The following is a 20,043-nucleotide window of genomic DNA, read 5'->3' on the forward strand; positions in this document are numbered from 1 at the left end:
ATTAAATATTTGGTATTTCTGTTGTGATGTTTACCTCAACAGAGCACAAATAGCAAATTATTTATGCTGTAGGTTATTAGAAAATGAATTCACTTAACCATTATGTTTTACCACCAAAAACACATTAAGAAAAAACCCAAATGTTCATCTTGAATATGTAAATTTTCAATAGTCAATAAATACTTCAAAAAAATCTAGGAAAAAACTTTAATATTTGATTTTCAAACATTCATATCAGAAATTATAGTGGTCATCTAATAATTGTATTTAAAACAGACTGCAATCAGTATTTTATGCTCCAATAGGATTAACTGAAAATAAAGAAAATGGAAAAGAACATAACAATAATAAAATTTTATTTTATTTTTTTAATAATAAAATTTTAAAGCAATTTAATAACAGCATGTATAACATTAAAAGTAATCTATATTATTAGAGTACATGTTGAGTTGTTCCAGTAAAACACAATATTTTAAAGAATAGTGTTTTCAATTTATATATATAGGAAAGTCACAAGTCATAAATACACTTGATGAATTTTTAAGTCTGATGAACTCTTTTTTTAAAAGATTTTTGAAAATTTATTTGAGAGAGAGAGAGAGCAGAGTGAACAAGAGAGAACACGAGTTGTGGGGAGAAGGGTAGAGGGAAAGAGAGCAGACGTGGGACTGGATCCCAGGATGGTGGGATCATGACCTGAGCCAAAGGCAGATTTAACTGACTGAGCCACCCAGGCACCCTTGATGAACTTTTAAAAGTAAAAATATTCATGTAACTACCAGCCTCATTATGCCCAACCAAATACAATCTACATAAATACCCAGAAGCGAACAAAGGCCAAAAACCTACTAATGTAGATGTTTAATGTAGAGAGCCCCCATTCTTCTCTGGCAACCCCACTTGTCAACTCAAAGGCAGTTTTTCAAGAAGGATGAAGAGGCAAAAATTATAAAAGCAAAAAAATAGAATATATAATATATATATTTGTTTATTTCAATATATGTAACATATTATATGTATCTACTATATGTACATACATAATATATATGTAAACATCTAATATATGCACATACATATTATGTGTACATATATGTAATCATATGTATCATATATGTAAATACATGTAGATAGTACATATTTAAATATATACATAGAATCTATATATATAGATGTATATGTGTGTATATACTATATAAGTATATAGTATATATAAATATGTAATATATGTACATACAATGTGTATCTATTAAGTACATATATGTATATATGTAAATATATGTATATACTGAATTTAAATATATGTAAATCTATATAGTATAAATATATATTCTTCTCCAATTATATATCAACTCCTATGTGTACATATATGTGCAAGCCCACATGCATATATTATACACAGGAAGGAAGCACACCCAACAATGATTATCTCTGGGTAGTGGAATTGTTTCTTTCTTCTCCTCCTTAGGGTCTTCTGTACTTTCCAATTATTTCATAATGAGCGATTATTTCTAGAATCAGGACAAAAGCGCACTTTTTTAAATGTGGAATTAATCAGGGTCAGTTCAAAATAAAACACCTGTTTTATTTTTTTATTTTTTTCCAGCTTAAGCTACTGTTCTGTCATCAGAGGTCCTGGGCCAGGACACCAGAAGGTGCTCTCACGTTTAGCGGGACATACAGGAAGGGGGAAGACAAACTGTGGAGGCAAAGAGAGGAGAGGGTGGCTGCCGCAGGCTCAGAAGCATCTCAGTGTGAGCCCGAGGAGGGAGGGGTTGGGAGAGAGGGGTGTTCTAGACAAATCTAGTTCCTACCAATCCGCAGCAAGGGAGGAAGCACGACTGGCACCAGGAGGCCCAGGCACGGAAGGTCCCGCAGCCCAGATTACACTTCAGGGGGTGATGCCAACCCACCGGGAGAGGATAGACTGGAGCAAAGCAGAGAAGACAATATGATAAAAGACATTGCTATCCGGCCGTAAAAGACAGTGATGCCTCTAACTGTGCTTTCAACAGATGGTTAAACAGATGGCTAATGGCACGGAAAAATATCACAGTTTAATATTAAAGACAGAGTTACATAAAGAATAATATCTTACTTTATACAAAAAATTCACAGACTGGAAAAATTATCTTTTTTCTTTTTTGTTTGTTTCAAGTTTTTATTTTTTATTTTATTTATTTATTTTTAGATAAAAAGCTTTTTAAAATATTTTATTTATTTATTCATGAGAGACACAGAGACACAGGCAGAGGGAGAAGCAGGCTCCATGCAGGGAGCCCGACGTGGGACTCGATCCCGGGTCTCCAGGATCATGCCCTGGGCTGAAGGCGGCGCTAAACCACTGAGCCACCTGGGCTGCCCTCAAGTTTTTATTTAAATTCTAGTTAACTTAGAGGGTAGTATTGATTTTAGGAGTACATTTAGTGATTCAGCACTTACATGAAACCTCCAGGGCTCATCCCAACAAGTGTCTCCTTAATTCCCACCACCTACCAGGCCCATCCTCTGCTCATCTCCCTCTGACAACCCTCAGTTTGCTCTCTACAGTTCAGAGTCACTTACGGTTTGTCTCCCTCTCTTTTCTACCCCCCCCTCCTATGTTCTCCTGTTCTGTTTCTGGAATTCCACATATGCGTGAAATACTATGGTGTTTGTCTCTCTCTGACTTAGCTCGCTCAGAATAATACACACCAGCTCCATTTATATTGCTGCAAATGGCAGACTGGAAAGGTTCTAGATGTTAATCGTAGTTATCCCCGGGAGGTAAGATGATGGGTGATTTTGTAGTCACTCCTGTATTTTCCAAATTTTCTGCAATGAGCAGATAACATATTTATCATCTGGGAAAAAAAAAACAAATAAATGATAAATAGTATCAACATCCATACACATACGAGACAGGGCCCCACATCTCAGAAGGGCTAAGGATGCTGGAACAGAAACTTAGAAACAGGATCAGAGCAAAGGCCCACCTGTGCGGCGCTAGGGGGCTCAGGACCCCAAGACCAGGCGGAGCAGAGGAGGGGCCAAGTGGAACGGGGCAGGACAGAAGCCCGGGAGCCCAGGGCTCAGGAACTGGGGGTCAGTGGGCCACGGTTAGCACAGGGTTACTAACTGCCCCTCTGTGTCTGGGGGCCGCGCGGGGGCTGACCTTCCGGGTGGAGAAATGGAAAGCCAATGCTAGAAAACCGAGAGGAGTTCCTTGCCCTCTTGACACCTAGATGACTCCCCCGGATGGGCCCAGCCTTCTCGGCTCCTACCCATGGGCGGCCGCACGTGCTGGAGGAAACTTCACAATCCCACAGATCTGCCCTCTAATTTCACGGTCCCTGACCTCAGCGGGCCTCTGCACCAGGCTGGCTTCTCCTTTTCCTCTTCCACCTGTTCAGCAGGTTCTCCCAACCTATAGCTTCCTTTCCAAATCCTATCACTTCCCCTGACACCGTCGAACAGATGGCCTTGCCTCCTCCTCTTTTTTATTAAACATTTTTTTTTTAAAGATTTCATGTATTCTTTTGAGAAAGAGAGAGAGAGAAAGCTCAACGCGGGGCTCAATCCCAAGACCCTGGGATCATGACCTAAACCGAAGGCAGCCGCTTAACCATCTGAACCACCCAGGCACCTTCCCTCCTCCTTTTCTTGGAAACCAGGCAAGGGCCAGAACTCTCAGTTCTCAATCCCCCTGCCCCCCCAGACCCCCAGCCCTCCAGCCCAGCGTTATCTGCATCTTCTTACCTTCCCTCCAAGCTTTGCTTTGTGCCAGGCACCATGCACATGGGGCAAGGACACAAATCAGGCACACTCCTGGCTTGCAGAAAGCTTGCTTTTCCTCTTCCTCCCCCATCCTCTTGTCCAAGGTCAAATATTGGATCTGGCCTTCAAGAGCATCCCCTCCCAAATCCTCCGGCCATGCCCTTTTATCTCTAATCTCCTCTTTTCAACTGCCTCTTCTTTCAGCATAAAAACAGACTCAAGAATTTCCATTCTGTTAAATTCGAAAACATTCTCTTAGCCCTCTCCAGCACACTTCCACACTTGCCCCCAACCCTCCATGCCAACATTACTGAAAATGCGAGTGTCCCATGCCCACATCCCCGCCCTGTGAGCTGACCTCTACCCTCATGGAGCCTCTCAACTGTGTGGTAGCAGAGGCCACTTTGGAGACGTGGTTAAATCCAAAGGACACCCTCTAGCCTTCTCTGATTTGATGAAGATAGGGAAGTGCCCTCTTCTATCGCATCAGATATTTCTCCCCACTCTCTGTTTCTTCAAACTCCTTCCTTTGGCCTCCAACTCACTTTCTAGTCTCATCCCTTTCTAGATTCCTTTTTGGACACCCCTCCTCCTGCCTCATAAACATCAGCATTCACCTAGGCTCTGCCCTTGGCTGCCTTCTCCTACCTCTTGTAAGTTCCCCTTGGTAAACACATCCAGACATATAACTTCAACTGCTACCTACACACAGATTATTCCCCCAAACACATTCCTAGGCCAGAATCTCCCATGAACTCAGAGCAGTACAGCGGGGTCACATCATATCCATGTTTGACTTCAGTGAATTCAGATATACTCATTCATTAAGGTGTTTTTTTTTTTTTTTTTTTTTTTTTAGAGAGAAATAAAACAGTATAAATAGCCCAGGCCCTTCCATAAAACGAGGGCCTGGCCTGTAGTGAACGTTGTTACTCCGTGGTTTCCTTGGACATCTCATTCCGTAAATGCCTCTGCAATGGTGAACACCAGCCAGAGTCTAGTGTTTCAAGACACTCCAGGCCCCAAACACAAGCCAACTGCTTCATCTCATGTTCAACTAAAGTGCTGGAGCAAAAGCCAATGCAATGGCTCCTTAAGACATTTTCAAGTATAACTTATGCAACGTTCATCTCATACCTTAACTTAATCTTAGGAAGGCGGAAGATCTAAAGTCAGCGAGAAGGTGAAACTCAAGTATACTCAGAATTGTTCCCTGGGAAATCCCTTGAATTGCTCATGGCACGCAAGGTTGATACATATAACCCTACACAATAATATCAGCATATACGGTAATGTCCAAAATATTTTTGATATTGGGGGCACCTAGCTGCCTCAGTAAGTAGACCACGCGACTCTTGATCTTGGGGTTGTGAGTTTGAGTCCATGTAGGGGGTAAAGTTTCCTTAAAAAAAAAAGAGAGAGAGAGGGAGAGAAAGAGTATGTAACGTATTTGTAGCTGACTACCAGTTGAGATAGCGCACATTTTCAGTCCTTGCTGTAGGAAAAATGCCGTGTTGAATTACACAAGTAAATTAAGTTATAGTCACACATGATATGATTTTACTGTATAATCAGTGCACCTTGGCTCCCCTTGAGAAGGTTCCAGAAAAGCTTCCCAGTGAAGAGTGGCCTGAGAGGATGTTCGGCAGAGGAGTTGGCCTGGTAAACCAACTGCGGTCAGCTTACTGTGGCCCCGCTACAGCACCAGGCCCCTCTTTGGTCCTCTACCAGTGTGACTGAATTAAGCTGAAGCACTACATAGAAAGGTCTGGAAGGCTGAAAAAACACAGGTTTTGACAGAAAATACCAAGTGACTTCAGCATTGCGTAAGTGTAAAATGTTGAGTCAGGGACAAGGGGATGGGACAGGCAGGTAAGAAGTGTTTGAAGATGGTCTGAACAGGTAGGGAGGGCCTACGGGTCTCGTACATCCCCAGGTGCTAGGCTACGAAGACTATAAGGTCTTATGTGCTAAGCTAAGAACTTGAAATTTTGTTCTAGAACTTCTGGGAAGCGTTAGCACTGTTTCCAGAGCTGCGGTGAGGAGAGAGGGTTGGCACTTTGCGTGGGGGACGATGGGTAGAGCACAGATCGCTGTGGGAAGAGGGTGTGGACAAGGACACCCTCTAGGAAGCTAGGAAGCCGTGAGGCTCCCTTACGGGGGAAATAAAGACGAGGCTGTTGAAGCCTCGGGCAGTTTTAAGGAAAGTCACCTTAAATGAAAACATTTGAACACCACATCCAGTAAACTGGTGATGTGCTGCTTTGCTGAGATTAAAATCATAAAGTTGCTCTCTGCATTAAATGTCACCACATCTTAACACATTCTTGTGTTGTCTCTGCATAAATGTCCTTCCTTCTCATTCTTCACCCCAGCCCTCCTGCTGGTCAGTGCCCGCCTTCTGGCAGGTAGCACACCCCCCCACCCCCCACTTTGACGCCCTCCTCCACCCTCTCCTCTGGCTCCTTTCACTTAGAGCCATGAATGCTCATTCCCACGGCTGCATTTCTTCCTTCTTGAGCTTCCCTGAGCTTCCCTGAGGCCTCCAGAGCCTGGTGCCCTGCCCCCTCTGCTGCCAGCCTCTCCTTTCTCTCTTGCCCGCCACCTAATGTCACAAAAGAGCAGCCGGTACTTAGTGCCTCACCACCCACTCCCCCCATGGACGCCACATGGTCTGGTCTTGAGCCTCCCGGGGTCTGTCCTCCGAGGGCCTCACTCTCTAGGGGGACAGGGCATGCTCGCAAACAGCACCCCAAGGCTGAGTCGAACAACACAAATAAAGAGCGGGGGGGTGGGGGTGGGGGGCAGGAGGCAGGGGGACAGGCAGGTATTAGAGCCAAAGACAGCAAAGGACCTGGTGGCCCACCTGGGCCTGGAAGACGTGCCGCCCTGTTCTCAGAAGTGACAAATGAAGCAAAAACAGGGAATGGGTTTCCCCAGCAGCAGAAAAGTCCAAACAGTGAGCCCAGGGTGCAAGTGGGGCCTGTCGGGGTGCACCGGCCCATGCCCTGGTCCCTTGGCCCTGCTCCCACGCAGCTGCGGGTGCCGGCGCCTTGAGCTGAGCGGCTGTCCCTGAGGTGCCCACACCAACCCCGAGCAAAGGCCGGCTGCTCCGTGGAGGTCCCATCCCTCTTCTTCAGTTTCCACAAAAGAGGAAAGGATGCAACCCGGAAAGAAGAGCAGGCACGAGGGGATTTTAATAAATGATGACCTGGAGGGAATCGGGAAATGGAGACAGGGATTGAAAACATATATTTGGGGTTAGAAAACGTGTTTCTCTAGATGGGAAGAAGGGTATGTAAAAGAAGTTGTCATTGAAAAAAAATTAATTAATTAAAAAAAAAAAAAAAGAAGAAGAAGTTGTCATTGAAAAAGAAGCTGGAGGCAGCCCGGGGGGCTCAGCGGTTTAGCGCCGCCTTCCGCCCAGGGTGTGATCCTGGAGTCCCGGGATCGAGTCCGGCATCAGGCTCCCTGCATGGGGCCTGCCTCTCCCTCTGCCTGTGTCTCTCAGGAATAAATAAATAAAATCTTTAAGAAAAAAGAAAAAGAAGCTGGAAATGCGATTGGGGCCTGGAACACCACGCTAAGGTTGTGGGGGGTGGTTTTTCCTGGTGGGGATGGGGTGTGCGTGGTTATTTCCAGGCATTGAAAAAGCATCGATGGTTATTGGATGAGACAAATGCCAAGCACGACTGAGAGTTTAGGAAACAACAACGACAAAAAAGACTGAGGCCGCACCGAGCAAAACAGACCAGGCAGGGAACTCCTCAAAGTACAAGAAATCGCTGGTCAGACGGTGACCTTCGGAGACCGATCGAGGTGGGACGGTTCTCTCTCCGCTGCCAGAAGCTGAGGTCGGAGGCAGAACGAGGCCTTGGCCCGTGGGAGAAGCGGGGACCGCTTTTTGTGGGAGGACAGGAGGGTAAGACGGAGATTTCTAGTGAAGGACGGTGGGAGGAAGGAAGGTCATCATAGCCTCTAGGAACAGAATCCTTGGTGAGCGGCGCAGCCTTACTGGCTATTGAAATAGGGAAATGCTCTTATCTCAGCTGGTAAATAGTCACTACACCAACCCCCTCCCGGGCCACTGCCAGCACCAGTCCCTGAGCCGCTCCCAAGTTCCAGCAACCACGACCTCGGGCTTGACCCACAGAGGGCTTCCAGAACCTCCTACGTCATATTATGGTCCACGTCCTCTGTGCAGGCTGGTTGATACCTGTGCCGTACCGATGGGTAAGTATTCGGGGGCGGCTGGGCCACCCGGGAGCCCCTGAGGGCCGGGCCGTGGGCTGGGACCCTCCCGTGGAGCCGCTGTGTCCAAGGCCGCCCGCCGCTCCGTCCCCTGTTGGGCTCCCAGTATGCGGCACGCGACAGTCAGCAGCCAATGGGAGGTTGGGCAATTATCAGCATTCTCAGTAATCATTTTACTTCTTTTTTTTATCCTGCTCTGGGCAACCATGAAATTTTAAGCAAAAGTAAACATTAAAAAAAAAAAAAAAGAGTCGCTAACTCGGATTTGCCCTTGGATTACTCTACATTTCACCAAATCACAAAAGAGATTAGGGAGCTTCCATTTGACCCAGAAAAAAAAAAAGTATAAAGCCAAAGTGGACAGTGACAGTCTAATCTATTTATAACCATCCTCTTAAGAGACGCTGAATTTTGTAAAAGGCTGAATGCTTCAGGAAAAAGCCAACTCTGGCAGGAAGTAAATAGATATAAGTGGCTTGTGCTTGCTCGCTTGCTCATTTAGCAAAGTATTCTGAAGCAACTTTGTCCAATGAAGAAAAATATCGGACTTTTGATATTTATCCTCGAAATATAGGCATTCTTTAAACTGTACAATAGGTAAGTCTGGGCTATCAATTTTGGGGTGAATTGATTGCCCAGACTAAATCGCAGAAAAGCACTTGGAAGGGGCGGGAAAAAGAGTGCAGCAATTTCCCTATAAGTTAATCTCCGATCACCACATGACCCAGTGATCTCGCCCCTAGGCATGGACCCCAAAGAATCGAAAACAGGTCTTTCCAATTAATAACCTGTACCTGCACATTCATAACAGCGTGACGCACAACAGCCCAAAGGTGGAAACCATTCAAAGGTCCCCTAACGGGCAGCTGGGGACCCGGCTGGGCTGTGGCCCTTGTGTAGGCGGCCGCCAGGGAGGGAACCTGGGGGCCCAGGCCGAGCCTGGGGGCCACCAACGCCCAGAAAGCAGGGAGCCAGGGCCTGCGGGAAGGAGACACAGGGCCTGGGGTGCCTTTGGGGTGACGATCTGCTCTGGAACGACAGCATGACGGTGGAGGCGCGGCCCCGCGAGGCTACTGACCGCCGCTGAGCTGCACCCCTGGTTGCAGGGGGCATCTGGGTGCTGGGGGGGGGCAGCGACTCTGGGTGCTGGCTCAGGCCTTGCAGCCAGGGTCGTGGGATGGGCCCTCGGGCTCCCAGCTCGGTGCGAGCACTCCCTCTCAAATAAATAAATAAATCTTTTAAAACAATAAAGTAAAATAAAATAAAATAAAATAAAATAAAATAAAATAAAATAAAATAAAATAAAATAAAATAAAATAAAATAAAATAAAATAAAATAATAAAATAAAATAAAAAAATAGTTAAGTTGAAAGGCGCCTGGACCATGTGACTATTGGTCCCCGGGGCCTCAATCCCGGTCCCACGGTGGCTGTAGAGAATATTTACATAAAAATAACTTACAGAATAATCTAGAAAAAATACAATGGTTAACCTGACGCATCTTGTCATGGATCCTGTGCCACAGCTTGTACAAAGGAGCGAGAGGAGATGGATGACTGGGCCGGGAGAGCCTAGGACGCCGGGTCCCCCAGCAGCCTCCCTGGGGGAGCACCAGGCCCCTCCAGCGCACCCGCCTCCGGCCCTGCCTCCCCCGCAGGCAGCAGCACTTCCTCCCCAGCTGGCTTTCTCTTTTTGTTTTTTCCAACAAGTCTCTAATTAGGTTTTTTTAGTCTTCAATATTTAACTGCTCTCATGTCACTGAAAAGACTCTTTTCCTGACACTTGATGTAAAGGAACTAAGGACAAACTACGTTGTGCTCATAAAAATAAGTCATTGTTCCACCCAGCCAGAAAATGGGCCAGCTCACTTTTTATTTATTTATTTATTTTTTTCCAGCTCACTTTTTAAGTGGAAGCTTGTAACGAGCTCCAGGCCAAAGCTTCAGGTAAAAAAAAAAAAAAAAAGAAAAGACCAAAACCAAACCGATCTGACAGCCACAGAGGACAACCATAGGCCAGTCGGGCAGCCGGGTGACCTGCTCTGGGGACGCGGAGGGTGGGAAGAGGGCCGGGTGGGGGGGATGGCTCTCTGTGCACCCAGCCCATCGCCAAAATGACCCCAGAGCTTTCCCCGCTTTCAATGTCAGTCGCCTTCATATGTGAGCACTGTAAATACTTACATCGTGACAATTGTGCATGACCTGGGATAGAAACATCTCGCTTCTTGCCTGTGGAAGAGATGGAAAATTCTCTGACACACGCACATACACACAAACATTCAATTTTAGATTTCCTATAGATTTCTGAGTCAAAAACAACATCTAAGGCTGCTATTTTAAAACCAAATCACAGAATTCTTTTTTTATGACAGGAAACTATCCTAACAATGACACCTTATTTCCTGAAAACGACAAGAAAATGCCACATATTTCCACGTTGACTTTACCAGACCCCGAAGGCTCCAAATCCTACGTCTCAGTCACACAGATGTGTATGGCATATGGCATTTGAAACTAAGCACGTTTTCTATTCCGAGGTCATGCTCGGTGTCTAGGAAATACATGAAATTTTGGGCAAACTGAAATATGTAAAAAAATATTAACGCCTGAGAATGGTTAATATTAATTTTAACTGAGATATCGCTGTTGGATAACTGTAAGGCTCTCAAAAACCATTTAATCTAATTTTGTCTTATGAATGTCTGTTTTTTTTTTAAGAGTTTATTTATTCCTGAGAGACACAGAGAGAGAAGCAGAGACACAGGCAGAGGGAGAAGCAGGCTCCATGCAGGGAGCCCGACGCGGGACTCAATCCCAGGACCCCGGGGTCACGGCCTGGGCCCAAGGCAGATGCTCACTTGCCGAGCCCCGGGGAGCCTGTCTTAGGAATCCCAACACCCCGAACAAAGCTGCCAGCCTTGGGATACATGGTATCATCCGTTTTCCTTCCTGGTTTAGAAGCAGCAGTAAAGGGACAGTAAAGGGACAAGAGACTCAGACTCTTCCGTGGTCGCCGAAGTCTTGAGATGGTTTAAACTAAACTGGAAGGAGAAAAGACAAGGCCTAAGGGATCGTGACCCAAGCGAGTTCCCCGGAGCCCCTGTGGCACCCGGTGGTCCCTTGCTTGCGGCCCACGGCCAGTTGTGCCCGGCCACTCTCCGCCCCTGGAGTCACAGAGCTGCCATCAGTTCCCTGCTCTCCTTCCTTTTTTTTTTTTTTTTTTTTTAAGATTTTATCTATTTATTCATGATAGACATAGAGAGAGATAGAGAGAGGCAGAGACCCAGGCAGAGGGAGAAGCAGGCTCCCTGCAGGGAGCCCAACAGGGGGCTCCATCCCGGGACCCTGGGGTCATGACCTGGGCCCAAGGCAGGTGTGAACCCCTGAATCCCCCAGCGATCCCCCCTCCTTTAACCCGTGCCCCGGAGCTTCCTGGCTCCTTCTCCGGGTCACCTGGTTAACATTCCACAGACGCGTCGGCCTAGCTGGTCTGGCCAGTCCTGCTACAGGCAGGGCCGTGGCTTGGGGCAAGAGCCCCGGTTCACCAAGGCAGCGGGACTTTGCAGAGGCTGCTGCCCCCACAGCGGCGGAAAGCCCGTTTGGCCAGCCTTGGTGTCCTTGTCCGCTTTCTGGTGTGAGGGAGGGTCCCGGTCCCTCGGCGGAGGCCGAGCAGGCCGACCCCACGGAGCCCCCAGGTGCGGCTGCAGAGGAGGGAGGGCCCCGCGGTCCCCCCGGCCGCGTGAGCCAGCAGCCTATCCCGGGCCGGCAGAGAAGGCCTGGGGTGCCACTGCGGCTCCCAAGCCCCGATGTCATCTGTGAACTAGGACGACAGGGCCGGCACCGGCATCTCCAAGGTTAAAACCAACAGCGCTCGGGCGAGCTCGGGGCCCTTTCCCGACACTGATGGGGCTACCTGGCTCCCACGGGCCCCCCACTGGGCAGCTCCCCACTCCACGGAGGGGGCCCTGGGGACACACTGGGGGCGCTTCACGCCTCGAGGACAGGGGAAGCCAGGGCGGACCCCGAGCTCCGGGGCTGCGCCAAGCCACAGGCGGGTCTGGCCGAGAGGGCCCAGCGACTGCGATGGGGACGGGCCCGTCCAGGTCTCCCTCCTGCCTGTGCCCCTGTGACAGCCGCCACCTGCCACCTGCCATCTGCCACCTGCACGGAGAGCCGCTTGCAGAGCTGAGGGAGCAACAGCCATCCATGCACCCACCGCCGCTGGGCCACACCCCTGCTGCGCTCCGGGCACCCCTCCAGCACCTCGGGGGACCCCACCTCACCTGGTGGCAGAAGGGCCTGCTCAGTTAATAGCTGTTGGAGAAAGCCGGACGCCGGGGGCCCAGCAGCTGAGCCTTGGGCCCAGGCCATGACCCCAGGGTCCCAGGATCGAGTCCCGCATGGGGCTCCCCGCAGGGAGCCTGCTTCTCCCCCTGCCTGGGTCTCTGCCCCTCTCTGTGTCTCTCAGGAATGGATATAAAAAAAAAAAAAATCTTTTAAAAAAATGTGCTGGAATGAAAGAGGGTTAGAGATGCTCACGGATAATTGGGGGCCACGAGGCTGAGAGCCTATCAGTATCCGAGCGATTTCTGGTCATCCTGTGGGGCAGGGTTGGGCACACTTGCCCTGTGCGGGGCCACGGAGAAGAGATGTGAAGCTTTACCGTCTACAGGGGCTCCAAACCACCTAGTTTGGAAGCAGCCGTAGATCATATGTAAATGGGTGGATGTGACCATGTTCCAGTAAGACTTTATATTCATACACGGAAATCTGAAGTGCATATACTCTGCACGTCACAAAGTATTCTCCTTTTGATTTTTCACCCATTCAAAAATATAGGGACTACCTGGGGGGCTCAATGGCTGAGCGCCTGCCTTCGGCCCAGGCCATGGTCCTGGGGACCCGGCGTCGGGCTCCCTGCATGGAGCCTGCTTCTCCCTCTGCCTGTGTCTCTGCCTCTCTCTCTCTCTCTCTCTCTCTCTCTCTGTGTGTGTCTCTCATGCATAAATAAATAAAATATTTTTTAAAAAGTGGTTGCATTCAAAAATATAAACATTATTCTTAGTTCAGAAATCCTATAAAACCAGGCAACAGCCGGATTGGACCCTTGAGCTACTTTGACAAACCCTGGCTTTAGTAATATAGGAGCCAAGTGGATGAGGAAGTAGGGAGATGACAAAATACGCCTCGAGTGTCTACCGTTGGCCAGAGACGATACCAAGTGCTGCTGAGGATGCAGCAAGGATGGGAAACGAGCAAAATCCCTGCCCTTGGGAAGCACATGTCCTAAGCAAGAGATGCAAATAATAAACAAGATCATTCAGGTTAGGTGCTCAGTGCAGAGGAAATGAACAGGGCAATGAGATAGACCGCATCAGGGAGGCAAAGACAACCCTTTTTATCTCTGTGCTAGTTTCCTGTAGCTGCCATGACACAAGGCCACAAATCAAGTGGCTTAAAAACCAGAAATTTAGTCTATCATAGTTTTGGAGGCCGGAAGCCCCGAATCAGGGTGTCGGCTGGCAGTACTTTCTACAGAAGCTTCAGGAGAGAACCGCTCCTGCCTCCTCCGACTCCAGGGCTGTCAGCATCCCTTGGCATTTCTTGCCCAGTGAGAGCTTCAGTCCAGTCCCCGCCTCGGGGGACACATTTGCCTCCTGGTCTGTGTGCTCTGCTCTCCAGCCTCCCATGTCCCTCCGCCAAAGGCACTTGTCACTAAATTTAGGGCCCACCTGAATAATCTCCTCATCTCAAGATCCTTAACTTAAACTGTATCGGCAAAGACCCTTTCTCCAAATAAGGTGACATTTTGCAGGTTCGGATAATTCCTGAATTCTCTTTGCTGGAGTAAATGAAGTCGCAGCCCACCAGCAGGTAAGTGTAGACCTAACAATGACCGACGGGAAGGCATCATGCTGCAGCCACCACTGACGCAATGGACTCAGGAGAAAACCGTGGGTGGAAAGGCCATTCGCACAGACCCTGTGTGTCCTCCAACAGATCACTTATTAATCACAAAGGGGACAGGTACCTTTGCAGTAAAGAAACCCAATGAAATGCTTCCGAACCAAGCGACCAGGCCTTCCACCGACGTCATCTGAAGTGATGTACTGAGGCCCCAAGCTCACCTGCCCAGTTTCCCAACAGAAATGTATGAACTGAGTCTACTTATAAGGGAACAGAGCCAAACTGAGGGACATTCTGCTGATCTGGATTTGCCAAGATAAGCTGACTGATTCTACTAGACCATGAACTCCTAAAAGACAATATCCGTGTCTTACTCATCTGCCAATCCCCAGCACCAAGAATGAGAAACTAGTGAAATAATGTAAAGTATGTACAACAGATACTAATGACCTGCTTAAACTACCATAAAAGATTAGTTAACAGCTTGGAAAATACGATCACAATATATATATTAAATAAGAAAAGCAGCAGCACCTGGCTGGCTCAGTCGGAAGAGAGTGCGACTCTTGATCTTGGGGTTTTAAGTTCGAGACCCATGTTGGGTGTAGAGATTATTTAACTTAATAAATATTTTTTTAAAAGATAAATTTCTGGGATCCCTGGGTAGCTCCGCAGTTTAGCACCTGCCTTTGGCCCAGGGCACAATCCTGGAGTCCCAGGATCGAGTTCCGCATCAGGCTTCCGGCGTGGAGCCTGCTTCTCCCTCTGCCTGTGTCTCTGCCCTCTCTCTCTCTCTCTCTATGTCTATCATGAATGAATAAATAAAAAATCTTTTTAAAAAAGTGAAAAATAAAATAAATATAAAAAGATAAATTTTTAAGAAAAGGTTAATGAAAAACACAGTTCATAAAAGTATGGTCATTTGTAGCAGGTTTTCAGGAAAAAATTGAAACAATATTCTTGAAAATGTTAATAGTGGTTGTCCCTGGGTGGGAGGGTTATATCACTAGTTTCTTTTTTTCTTCTTTTTGCACGATTGTACATTTTACACATTTTCTGGAGTATGCATCACCTTGTAATAATGAGGTCCAATCACTGATGACACTGGTCTATTCTAAGAAGTAATAGATGTGGCCACTCTTTCCCTCCAAACGTAATTAAAACACATTATCACACCTAAACTGTACACTAACGTTTTACAAAACATTTTTCTTAAGTATGAGTCTCTCCAACCAGAGCACTTGTGCGTTTTCAAAAATGCAAATGCCATGGCCCCACTAAGACCAAATTAATAAAATCTTCAGGAGTAGGGGCACCAGGTGGCTTAGTTGGTTAAGTGCACAACTCCTGGTTTGGCTCAGGTCATGATCTACAGGGTCATGGGATTAAGTCCCGTGTCAGGCTCCATGCTCAGAGTGAAGTCTTCTAGTCCCTCTCCCACTGCTCCCCCCCTAGCTCTCACACTCTCCCTCCTAAATAAATAAATTAAATAAATAAATAAATAAATAAATAAATAAATAAATAAATAAATAAAATATTTTTAAAAAATCTTCAGGAATAATACCTGGCTTGATGTCCTTGATAAAAATTCTGGAGTTGCTTGCTAGCTTTGTCATTCCTATATTAAGAACCAGTGTTGGGGGACGCCTGGGTGGCTCAGCGGTTGAGCATCTGCCTTTGACTCAGGGTGTGATCCTGGAGTCCCAGGATCGAGTCCCTCCCTCTGCCTATGTCTCTGCCTCTCTCTCTGCCTCTCTCTCTGTCTCTCATGAATAAATAAATAAAAATCTTAAAAAAAAAAAAAAAAAAAAGAACCAGTGTTGGGCAGCCCCGGGGGGCTCAGCAGTTTAGGGCCACCTTCAGCCCAGGGTATGATCCTGGAGACCCAGGATCAAGTCCCACATCGGGGTCCCTGCATGGAGCCTGCTTCTCCCTCTGCCTGTGTCTCTGTTTTTTTTTTCTCTCTCTCTCTTTCTCTGTCTCTCATGAATAAATAAATAAAATCTTAAAAAAAAAAAAGAACCAGTGTTTTTGGTGTTATATGTAAGTGATGAATCACTAAACTATACTCCTGAGACCAAAAAAATAAATAAATAAAAAGTTGAAAACCTAGGTTCCACTGCATAATATGTACGATTTTATTGGCACGTGTCTCTGAAACTGTACTTATGGCTCTCTCTCCCGAACATCAACTTTGAACTCCTGGAGGCAGGGAATTTTGTTTGATTCTCTTCCTTTTACAATGACTGATGAATAAGTGGTGCTCCGTCCGTGTTCGCAGGGTTGGGTGGACCCTTGCATGCTTGCATGCAAGAATAAATCGGCCCCATTCACCTTACTCCTTATTTCTGCCACTGTTTTTTAGCCCAGATCTAGCTTGCTCACGTGCAAAATACAGGCATCCCTCAGAGATATTGCAATTTGGTTCTAGAGCAATAAAAACAACGCAAATATTGTACATAAAAGTGAGTCAAATATATATTTTTTGTTTTCCAGTGTATACGAAAGCTGTGTGTACACTATGTAGTGGTCTATAAGATATGCAATAGCATTACGTCTAAAAAAATGTATGACCTTAATTAAAAAATACTTCACTTAACAGAACCATCAGCTGGACTTTTGGAGAGTCATACCTTTGTGCTGATGGAGGGTCTTGCCTCCGTGTGGATGGCTGCTGGCTGACGTGGGTGGGCATTGCTGAAGGTGGGGTGACTGTGGCAACCTCACGATAAGGCAACAATAAAGTTGCACATCGATAGACTCTTTCCTCCTTTCAGGAATGATTTCTCTGCGTAGCACGTGATGCTGTTTGATTGCATTTCACCCACAGTAAAACTTCTTTCAAAATTGGAGTCCATCCTCTCAAACCCTGTCGCTGTTTTATCAACTAAGTTCACGCAAATCCTAAATCCTGTGTTGTCGTTTCAACAATCTTCACAGCATCTTCACCGGGAGTTGATTCCATCTCAAAAAACTACTTTCTTTGCTCATTCTTAAGAAACAACTCCTCATCCGTTCAAGCTTTATCATGACATCGCAACAATTTGGTCATGTCTTCCGGCTCCACTTCTAATTCCAGTTCTCTTGCTAATTTTCACATCTGCAGTTACTTCCCCCACTGAAGTTTTGAACCCTGAATTTGTAAAAAAAAACAGTATCTGCAAAACACATCCAAGCAAAGGACAATAAAACGAGGCATGCCTATAATCATGTTAGGCAGCTAGAATTGTTGGTTTTTTTTTTTTTTTTAGATTTTATTTATTTATTCATGAGGGACACAGTGAGGGGCAGAGACACAGGCAGAGGGAGAAGCAGACTCCCTGTAAGGAGCCCGGTGTGGGACTTGATCCAGGACCCCACGGTCACGGCCTGAGCTGGAGGGAGATGCTCAACCACTGAACCACCCGGGTGCCACAGGCAGCTAGAATTATAACCTGACCAAAAAAGAAAACAACTTCAGAAATATAAAATAATTCTAGTAGGTAGATTTTCTGCATGGAGATGACAATGAGGCATAAAGATATGGAGTGGCTTCATGCACAAGATATTTTTAGAATGCAAACCAAACTCTTCCGTAGCTTTTTATCCATACCAGGCACTAGTCCAATAATATCAGGCATTTGGCCATCATCTCTAATTAATTCAATTCTACAATGAATTCAATATTCTTCAATAACTCTCTTTTCCAAAAATGCATTTGAGGTATTGATGTTGACATTTTATTAATAGCTCTGCAATACTTGCGCTCTGTATAACACTAATATCAAGTACCCAAAAATAAGATGAACTGGAACTCAATTTTTCCTAGATATACTTTGACCCTATTTGCAAAGTAAGTATAGTATAAATTATGTGTATGGCCAACAATTTATCCACACATCCAGATTTTTATCCAGTGCTTAGTATCTATCCGTTACTGTGGAATTTACATATATTCAATGACCAGGGAGGGGTTTGCAAAAATGACCACAAATTCTCCCCGCTTCGTCCAGAGCCTTCCAGTGTGATATGGCATTTCCCACCAAAAGGTAAAATCGATTTCCCCAACCCTTGTGTCCTAGTTGGTCCTGTGACCTATGGAAAAAACGTGATGCAGGCAGTGACTTTCCTTCCCCAATGAGGCTTAACTCTCTTGCTGTATTTGGGGCCCTAACACCACCGTGTGGATGAGCCTGAGCTAGTCTGCTAGAGAAGAAACCTGGAGGCACACCAAGGTCCTCTGGCCAACTGCCAGACGTATCAGCAAGGCCTTCCTGGTTGCTTGGCCACCATCTAACCCATCGGCTGACTCTAGACAAGCAGCAAGCCCAGAAGAAATCAGCTGAGCTCCCCAGACCAGAATCGCCTGACCACAGAATCACGAACTAAACATATGGTTGTTTTATGCCATATAGTGTTTTAAGCCACTAAATTGGGGATGGGGAAGCTTTACTAGCAAAAGCTGTCTGACCAAAACAGCCAATAGTTGTATGGTCCAAAGCACTACCATCTAATGAATTCATTAGACATTTGGGGACATTTTTTTAAAGATTTTATTTATTTATTCATGAGAGACACAGACACAGAGGGAGAAGACACACACATTTGATATTAGTGTTATACAGAGTGCACAGGGGAGAAGCTCCCCTGCAGGAAGCCCGATGGGGGACTCAATCCCCCGGGATCATGCCCTGAGCCAAGGATAGATGCTCAACCACTGAGCCACCCAGGCATCTTGTGTTAAGGGACTTTTGTGGGACGTTCTTATAAAGTCAAATCTTCAGAGTCTCAATTCTCTTTGCCCTGCATGACAAACGAAACAGCTCCTGGAAGCCCAGGAAGCTCACTGAGGCTTGGGGGGGAAACACCACAGCTCATTTAGCAAACATTTACTGAGCGTCTACGGAGTCGATGGGAATACGAAGATGATGAAATAACACAGGCTCTGCTCCCTAAATTTTTAGTCAAAGAAATGGAAAAACCCAATAGTAATCAGAGGATGAAAATAAAATCTGATAATCTCTGTGTAGGAGTCAGGCCTGCCGGAGGTGGGGAAAGAGGAGGGATCCAAGGCCTCTGGGTGCTACCCTGGAAGCCAGATCCTGAGCGATCAACTGAGCCAGCAGGAGAAGTGGGTGCTGGGAGTTCGTAGGGTCCAGGAGAGAGGAGGGAACCCGGATCCCATTCGTTATAACTTCAGGTGGTTCCCGGGATTGGGAGCTGAAGCACAAAATTGAGAACCAGGCAGACAAGAGTGGAGCTGGAGGGAAGGGAGGAGGGGATGGCGGCCGGCGAGTGCAGGGGTCAGGCTAAGACTTTCCAATTTCATTTGGAAGGGGAAGGGGAGCCACTGAAAGTTTTTAGGGTGGAGAGACGACATGAAAAATTTGCTCGACTTGCCAGGAGCAGGAATGGTGGCAGCGATGTCCACTGGAGACAGGGAGACCGAGGTCAAGCACCAAAGGTCTTGGAGTCGTGGTCTCCGCGTGATGGGCTACAGTGGTGGACATTGAATTCGTGCATAGACTCAGGCTGGGGTGGTTGGGGCAGGAGATAGCTGTCAAGGGTAGATTAGGGACTCACTAAGTGCAGTAGACGAGCTAGTTCCAAGATAAGAGTTGGAAGCTGAGCTTTTTTAAAAAAGTTTTCGTTTTTGTTTTTAAGCCTCCACATTTTAAAAATTTAAGAGAGAGAGCGAGCGAGCAAGCATGAATGGAGCTAGAAGCAGAGGGAGAGGCAGAGGGAGAAGCAGACTCCCTGCTGGGCCGGGAGCCCGACATGGGGCTCCATCCCAGGACCCTGAGATTGTGACCTGAGCCCAATCCAAGAGCCAGGGGCTCAGCTGACTGAGCCCCCCAGGTGCCCTGGAAGCTGTGCTTTGGCATACCGAGTCCGGGGCCTCCATGGGAACCCCGAATGGAAACGTCCACCAGGAGTGTGCTGCTGGGGAGCTCAGTAGAGACACGAAAGCTAAAGGGGCAGACTTAAGGGGATGGACACAGAGCTTCCCCAGGAGCCTCTGGGGCTCTGCCCTTGGGAAAGCTCTCCTTTCTGGTTTCCATGTCTGAAAATTGAAGATATTAATCACTACGTGACAGGGTTGTGGTGAAAACTACGTGTCATAATACTAAACACAATGCTTTGTGCATCATGG

General features: G+C 46.8%; 1 long non-coding RNA gene across 2 annotated transcripts; it reads right to left on the bottom strand.

Moving 5' to 3' along the window:
- Positions 1–1,579: 1,579 nt before the first annotated feature.
- On the bottom strand, positions 1,580–17,071 carry LOC144316464 (uncharacterized). Of its 2 annotated transcripts, XR_013382441.1 has the most exons (5): positions 16,544–17,071; positions 10,185–10,232; positions 2,692–2,840; positions 1,812–1,924; positions 1,580–1,696 (listed from the first exon to the last, which is right to left on the bottom strand). It is a non-coding gene; the product is annotated as an uncharacterized LOC144316464 (long non-coding RNA). The 2 variants fall into 2 exon arrangements; XR_013382440.1 differs by having other exon boundaries at positions 1,580–1,924.
- Positions 17,072–20,043: the final 2,972 nt, after the last annotated feature.

The sequence above is a fragment of the Canis aureus genome, chromosome 6, assembly GCF_053574225.1.
Source record: "Canis aureus isolate CA01 chromosome 6, VMU_Caureus_v.1.0, whole genome shotgun sequence".
In the NCBI taxonomy this organism is placed as follows: Eukaryota; Metazoa; Chordata; class Mammalia; order Carnivora; family Canidae; genus Canis; species Canis aureus.